The sequence below is a fragment of the Lagenorhynchus albirostris genome, chromosome 3, assembly GCF_949774975.1.
Source record: "Lagenorhynchus albirostris chromosome 3, mLagAlb1.1, whole genome shotgun sequence".
Taxonomy (NCBI): Eukaryota; Metazoa; Chordata; class Mammalia; order Artiodactyla; family Delphinidae; genus Lagenorhynchus; species Lagenorhynchus albirostris.
In genome coordinates this window covers 36,728,658-36,736,407 of record NC_083097.1, presented here as the reverse complement: position 1 = coordinate 36,736,407, position 7,750 = coordinate 36,728,658, and positions in this window count along the sequence as shown.

Sequence of the window (7,750 nt, the reverse complement as noted above, 5' to 3'; positions counted from 1 at the left end):
GCAAAATGTGTTTATATGTCATGTGTAACTGATAAAACAACTGGTTAGAGTATAGACAAATATCAAAAAAGCAAATGCAATTTCCTTAATTAAAATGTTAGATGTGTAACCATGCTAAATCACATGTTAATCAAATAAATCCAGACCTTATTATTAAAGACAAGTCCTTCCATTGCAGAGTTTTAAATAACTTAATTGTATGTGGAAAATGTGGCTTGAAAATATAAACACAAGACAATTTGTTTTAGTCTTTTTGGTCAGCCTTAGGAAGATAAAAGCCTTGCATATATTGAGATTAGATATTAATTTGTGGCTCTTTGTCACAATATTCCATTAAGTGTGCTTGATTGTTCTTGCACAATAAACAACACTGTCTCCCTCCCAATGTTTTGGAAAGTTTTATTTATGTTAGTTCAAAATGCCTTTAGAAGTTGCCAAAATCTTCAGTATTTAATACAATATCACACATTCCACCTATTTGTTCTAAACGCCTTAAATGAAGTAGCCGTTTTCCAGTAGCTTCCAGCACCAATTGACTCTCCTTGAACCAGGGTTTATATTAACAAAATGTAAATGGGATAACAGTTAGTAGCGGTACAAAAACAACATTGGGGTAAGCTTCCTGACAGTGTTATGTCAGTGACATGAAAGATGCTGCATCGTTTTGGTTTGGAACTTATCTGTGTTTCAATCAGGCTCAGCAGATTTGACTAAGAAGCCCTTGTAGGCAGCTGTTATGGTTTTACTTGTTTGTTTGTTTGGCTTGCTTTTTTTTTTCTTTTTTGATCACCAAGGCACATACAAACATTAGCCTCAAGCCTAAAGCCCTAAAAGAAGCCATTCTTTCGCTGGTGAAATTCTAATCTCATCTTATTACGTTGTCAATGAGCTGCGGAGATTTGCCTTGTCTTGTTAACATGATAGCAGACAGATGAGAAGAAATAAAAAGTACTGGCCTGTGAAAGCCAAATCAAAGAGCCAGATTGAAGGGATTCTCGAGTTACTCAGGTGAGGCCCTCAGCCCGTAACTAGTCACCCAGCTAATGGTCAGAATGCCGTAGGTTCCGTTTGGATGATCCAAACATTCAGACATGGTATTCAAATGTCTGCATAAATGGCTGAGAATTTGCCTTTTCTTTGTAAGCTTACTATACAATAAACAAAAGACTGGTATTTGATACTAACTAAACATAGAGAAGGAACAGACGATAACACTGGATGAATGTATTCAAGACACAAATCTTTATGTGGCATAGGAAAAACTTCAGGGTCCTACATTTCTTTAGCACAGATTTTTCATTGTCCTTGGTTGTAAACCTATCACCATTTACCAAAAATCATACTCATATACAGAAATATCTAACAATATAAGTTACCTGAAAACATGGTAATTCTTTCATACAGGGAAATCTCAATAAAATAAGAGAAAGTTGCAGCTTTTATTACCAACTAAAGGATTTAGGAGAAAGGGTACTTGACAACACTCTTTTAAGAAATAATTTCAGTGTTGTTAAAATACTAGCAATACTAGCATTGTGTCTAAGAGCATTGAATTCTACAGACTAATAACTGCTTCCTGGACATTGAGGGTTTTTTTGTCAACTGCCAATCAAGTAAATGCACCTTAATTTTTAGATTGAATTATGAAACCCAAAATGTTTATTCTATTGCTCTTTTCCTCTTATTTTCTTTTACGTGTGACTTTGTGATTTCCTTCATTTGAAACACTTTTAACTTTAAAGGGAAATTTTACTCTGAAATTTTATCATAATATTTACTCATCAAATTTCAATATCATAATATTTACTCATTGAAATTTTATTTTGTATGCCTATTTACAAGTTTTAGAATAAGAAAGTCAGCTTTCTTAAACAAAACAAAGTCTTGACTAGTAGTGCCATCTAGCATCACAAAGAAAAGTTGGTCAACTACTTTGCAAAATGTTGGGAAATTTATCAATTTCTAAATTGTAAATTTACTAAATTTCCAATTTAGTGTATCAGCTAATACACTATCTCCTTGATCCATTTTCCAAGGGAAAATAAGCAGACATGATCAACTGATAGAAATGTGCACCTAACCTAGAGATAATATACCATATAATATGAACGACAGTGTTCTTCAGAAGATACAATAAAGAAGGCAACAGTGAGATATAATTTCTGGTCTGCTAGCTGTCACACCATCATTTTTTCCTCCAATTTAAGAAAACATATTGGAATTCAAATGAATAAAAATGATGTTGGTGTACTGAAATATTGACTATGTCCTAATTTATAAGATAAAAAGCAAGTTGTTCACAACCTTCAGTATCTTATTATGGGTAACAACTTGTGACACCTAAGAAATGATCAGGACCTGCTAGTGTTTTGGGTAATGATTTTAGAACTTTGGGATATATTATCATGGTAAGAAAGATGTCACAGATTCAGTCCAGGATAGAACTGAGGACAGTTATTCCAATCATCTCTGTTAAGATGCTTCTTACTGATGATAAGCTATATTAAGAAAGTACATGACTCATGGCAGATACATTTCTTTCACAATTCAGATGGACTCAGTTGTGAGATGTTATGAAACTTAAATGGTTATCTTAGAAAAGGGAAGAAACCATGGGACACAGGCCAGAATGTAGAGCTTGCTCCTATGGGAGTGGCATATGAGAAGAGGAGGCTAACTTGAGCTCCTTTCAGGCCAGTGCTCAGGAATGCAACGTCTACTGAGAGTGGGACTCCAAGGCAAATGGACAGTTAGTCTGGAATAGGTAGCTTTTCAGATCTCAAATATTAGTTTGAGGTTTAGAACAAAAAAGGAACTGTAAACACCTACCATGAAACTAAAGTGGGGATCCAGCTGTATGCACTGAGCAATAGTATATCTGAAGACAACCTATACTCTAGCAAAACTAATCTAAGACTCTTATCTTCTAGGAGGCAGGATAGTGTAATGGTTGGGAGCATAATTCTGAAGGCTCAGTGCCTCACCACCTGTTAACTATGTGATGTTGAGCAAATTAGATCATTTATCTGAGATCCAATCTTCTCATCTGTAAAATGGACAATGGACATAATGTCCAGGCCTAACCCAGGATGATAATGAAGACTGAATGAATGAAAAGCACTCAGCACAGTGCCTGTCACATAATAAACAAAATGTGTTGTTATTACTATTATTATTTTATTACTATTCCTCTCTTCTCTGGTTAGATTTATCTCAAGAACTGAATGGGGCTGGATCTTTAAGTACAGCATCTCAGCTCCATTTAAGCATGACTAGGGAAGTCAGTCACACACTACTGATATGTAAACAAATAGGTCCTGACCTAATGAAATTGAGTAAGTAGCACTGCTATAATAAATACAGGAGTATTTGTCACTGATGGATAAAGTGAGGCTATTCTAACACATCTTTCTATATAATATTCTTATCTATTAACAGTTTAAAATGCAATCAATCTATTTAATCTCTCCTCCAAACTATAGATTCCAGTTTAACACAAGAAAACATTAGATACCATGAATAATGTTTATCACTAATTTTAATTTTTCCCCTAAAATACAGGTTTAGATGTCAGAAAAATGAAATGCACCTCAAGTGTGTAATCCAAGCCTAAGCTAATCTCAGGTAAGAACTACTACTGTTACTACAACTATTACTCTTCCTTCTTTTTATCTTTACTCAAAATATGAGTAATGGATAATTAGAAAGAATCTTGGTGAAGTTACATATAGAAAGAAGTTTTCAATTCTCAACTTCCAAGTAAAAATAAGCACTGAAGCATCATGAAAGGAAAAAGAATTCTGCCTTGGATGATAGTATAGAAGCTTAACTTCTTTTGCCTCTGTGGTTGCCTTTGTTTTCTCCTCCAGATGTTCAAGCATGTGATATATCAATAAAAACCCTTTATTTGCAAGCCAGATTAGTTCTGGTTTATTACACATATCCACAATTCTGATTTTCAGTGGCCAAAATAAGCAATTTTGGAGACTATGGGTGATTTTTTTCTGGGCTCCAGATTTAGACTGAATGAGTGACCAGTACAAGTTTTGGGGCCTTGAGAATGGGAGGAAGAGGCACAACCAGCAGATATTCCAGAATATGAGAAGAATCCTTGATCCCAGTTCTGCCCTTCTGTGATGGTAGTTACATGAATAGACCATAAACAGCAAGAGAATGCATTTTACCTTAATAACTGGCAGTTATTTGAAATATGAGATTTTTTTCTGGGCCCTTATAAAGGACAGGCCTGAGGGCAAGCACTTATAATTGGAAATAAGATCCTTAAAAGCTGATGTATTTAACTTTGTAAAGTTCTACTTGCCTACTACTCTTATTCTCCCTCTTCCTACTCCCCTGATGACAAGATATAAAGATGAGATACTCATTTCCAGATGAGTCCTCTGCTTGGATAAAATTTTGGAAAGTTTAGATACCTTTCATCTAACAACAAGAAAGCTCAAGGATGTAAGTCTGCCATGGTAACCTACATAATCAAATATGACTTGGTCAGTTTACCTAATTCTCAGTAAATTTTTAAGAAATTTGTCTAGGATTAAGGGTTAGCTGAATTTGAACTCAGTTGCCCATGACACTTTCTTCCCCAAGCTTTATAATCAGACTCCCAGTTAACATTTAATGGTAGATGAATTATTGGCCCCAATATTTCTGACCTCCCTAATTGACACACTTTGGCATGCAACTTTGCAGCTGCTCCCACTAAAGGCACAGTATTTTCATACTTTATGACTTTGAGCTCAGTCATATGACTTGCTTTGGCCAATGGAACGTGGGTAGAAGTGACAATTCTCTTTTACATGCTAAGCTTCTGGTGTCATCATGAGAACATACCTAAGCTAGGCAGCCCATCCAAAAAGGATGAGAAATACACAGAAGAGGCATGAACTTGCAATCAAGCCTCACTATAGCTTGCAATCAAGCCTCACTAACCCCAGACCAGATCAGCTCAACCTCAGCTGACTTACAAATACAGGAGTTAAAAAAATGGTTGCCATTTTATGTCATGGAGTTTTGGAGTTTGTTAAGTGGCACTAACTGATATACCTTTCTCACAGTTACCATTTTCTTAACTTTTAACCTCTTTTTTTATGTCTCCTTTAACTCTTCTCCACTTTTCTCACGTTTAAGATTCAATGTCAAAAAACAAAAAAAAGATTCGTCATTATCTTACAGAGCTGAAACAATTCAAGCCAACAGTTCATTAAGGTTTCCTTTTTATTAGTTTGCTTCAGAGAACCACTAACATTATAAAAAATATTGCTCAGATAAATTAGACAATGTTTAAAATTATGGTATAATCATCTGTATCAATATTGACTATATGTATAAATTATACACTTTTCTAGTTTGATATACTTGTCTTTTTATATCATGCTCTCATCAATGAACACTACATGTTCATAAATGATATTACTAAGTTAAGAGATCTACTACAGTTTTTTTGGTGGTGGTGTGTTTGTTTGTTTGTTTGTTTGCCACACCATACAGCTTGTGGGATCTTAGTTCTCCAACCAGGAATCGAATCTGGGCCCTCCACAGTGAGAGTGTGGCAACTTAACCACTGGACTGGCAGAGAATTCCCTATTACAGTTTTTTAATTAATTAACTCAATCTTGGAATTATTCAATTTGAGTAATACTACACATTTTGATGATTGTAAAAAATGTAATTAACTATCTGATAAAGAATTCATCCAAACACTTAATTTTTAAGGAAAAATAAGAAACTTAAAGCAAATAAGAAACCAAAGCAATTCTTAAGGAAAACCGATGATTACTGGTAATTCAGTTCTTTTTGATACAAGCCTTAAGTGATATAGTTTCACTATCTCATAAATTAAAAAAAAATTGTAATCCTCATGAGTTTCCAAACTTCATTTATTCAATAAACTTTCACCATAAGCTTACTATTTGTGCTAGATACTTTGTATTCCATATTTTAAATTTACTGATACTTTGCATAGATATTCATCTTTTTATATTATTTATTATATCATTGAACTCTAAACATATTTCTTACAGGATATTTTAATGGATAATTAGCAAGAAAACAGAGATATTACTGCTTGGTTCCAGTTCACGTGTACGTTTTTCTGAACTACTATTTTAAATCTACTAAATATTTTGTGAGCCTGCAGTCTTGTTATTTTCTGATACATGTTCCACATTACCAATAGAACTGTATTTCTAAAAAAAATTTTTCTAAACAATATTATTTTTCAAGTCATTTTCAGGCTTAAAATTTTAAAGGACTTCCCCCATTGTCTATGGGATAAAGTTAAAAAGTTTGACTTTTTAATTTAAAAAAAAGTTTTATTTCATTCCACTTAACTTTCCAACTTCATGCTTTTTCACTTTTCCCTCAGTGAAGCATTCAAATGACAGTTGAAAAAGTTTCAAAATGGAATGAAGTAGGCTTGAGGACAGTAGCTGAGTATCTTGTGATATTACATAATTAATGAAATGACCTACATCAGGTGAGAGGGAAATTTCTAGTTATATTCAGTAAGATTTCACTGCCAACTCTATTGCAAGTTACTTGAAAACTGATGTTGTTACAAAACAGGAGAATCTTAGTGACCATAATGAGTAATTAAAAGACAAATGTCAACTTAAAAAAAAGGATATAATCTAATCTATATCAAACACCTGTCAAGTATCAGCCTACCTATAGCTAGATTTTGAGGTAAAGTGTAGAATAAGTTATGACCCAGTGCTCAAGGAGCTTGAAGTCTTGAGAGCAAACAATTAGACAAAATGTGATATAATTTCTTAATAATCAAATGTATTCTTGGCTTACATTAAGGAATATATTAAAAATTTGAGAGGGTTATTTCATATGCCTCACACAAAGAATAATACAGATAAAGCAAAGTCAAATCAGAGAAGTACAATCAAGATTATAAGAATTAAAATTATACCATATGAAGAATTGGGCATGTCTAGTTTACAGAAGTGAAACTGGATGAGATTCTAAGAATTAATAATAATGATAATAATTTAATGAAATAAAATAATTGACGCTGGGGCTTCCCTGGTGGTGCAGTGGTTAAGAATCCACCTGCCAACACAGGGTCATGGGTTCAAGTCCTGGTCCAGGAAGATCCCACATGCCATGGAGCAACTAAGCCCATGTGTCACAACTACTGAGCCTGCACTCTAGAGCCCGTGAACCACAACTACTGAAGCCCATGTGCCACAACTACTGAAGCCCACGCACCTGGAGCCAGTGCTTGGCAACAAGAGAAGCCACGGCAATGAGAAACCCGTGCACCACAATAAAGAGTAGCCCCCACTTGCCGCAACTAGAGAAAGCCCTCGTGCAGCAACGAAGACCCAACACAGCCAAAAATAAATTAATTAATTAATTTTAAAAAAATAATTGACTCTAACTGAACATTACCTATATACTAGGCATTCCTAGGCATTGTACTGTGTCAAAATTATGTAATTATACTTTAGAGATTTGTTCTATTTTTATTTCTATTTTATAGATGAAGAAACGAGGTTTAGCATATCTAGTAATTTGCCCAAGGTCACAAAGTTATGGATTGAAACTTTAAATCCAGGTCTGCTTACTCTAGGGCTTGAGTTACTAACCATGATACTGCCTGTGGATACTGATATGGATCAAGTGATATCAAAGGAAAATGTATGAAAGTATTTTGAAATGTATAAGGTACTTTAAACATGATTATTATTTTTATTATTATTGTACTCATTAGGGCCAAGCA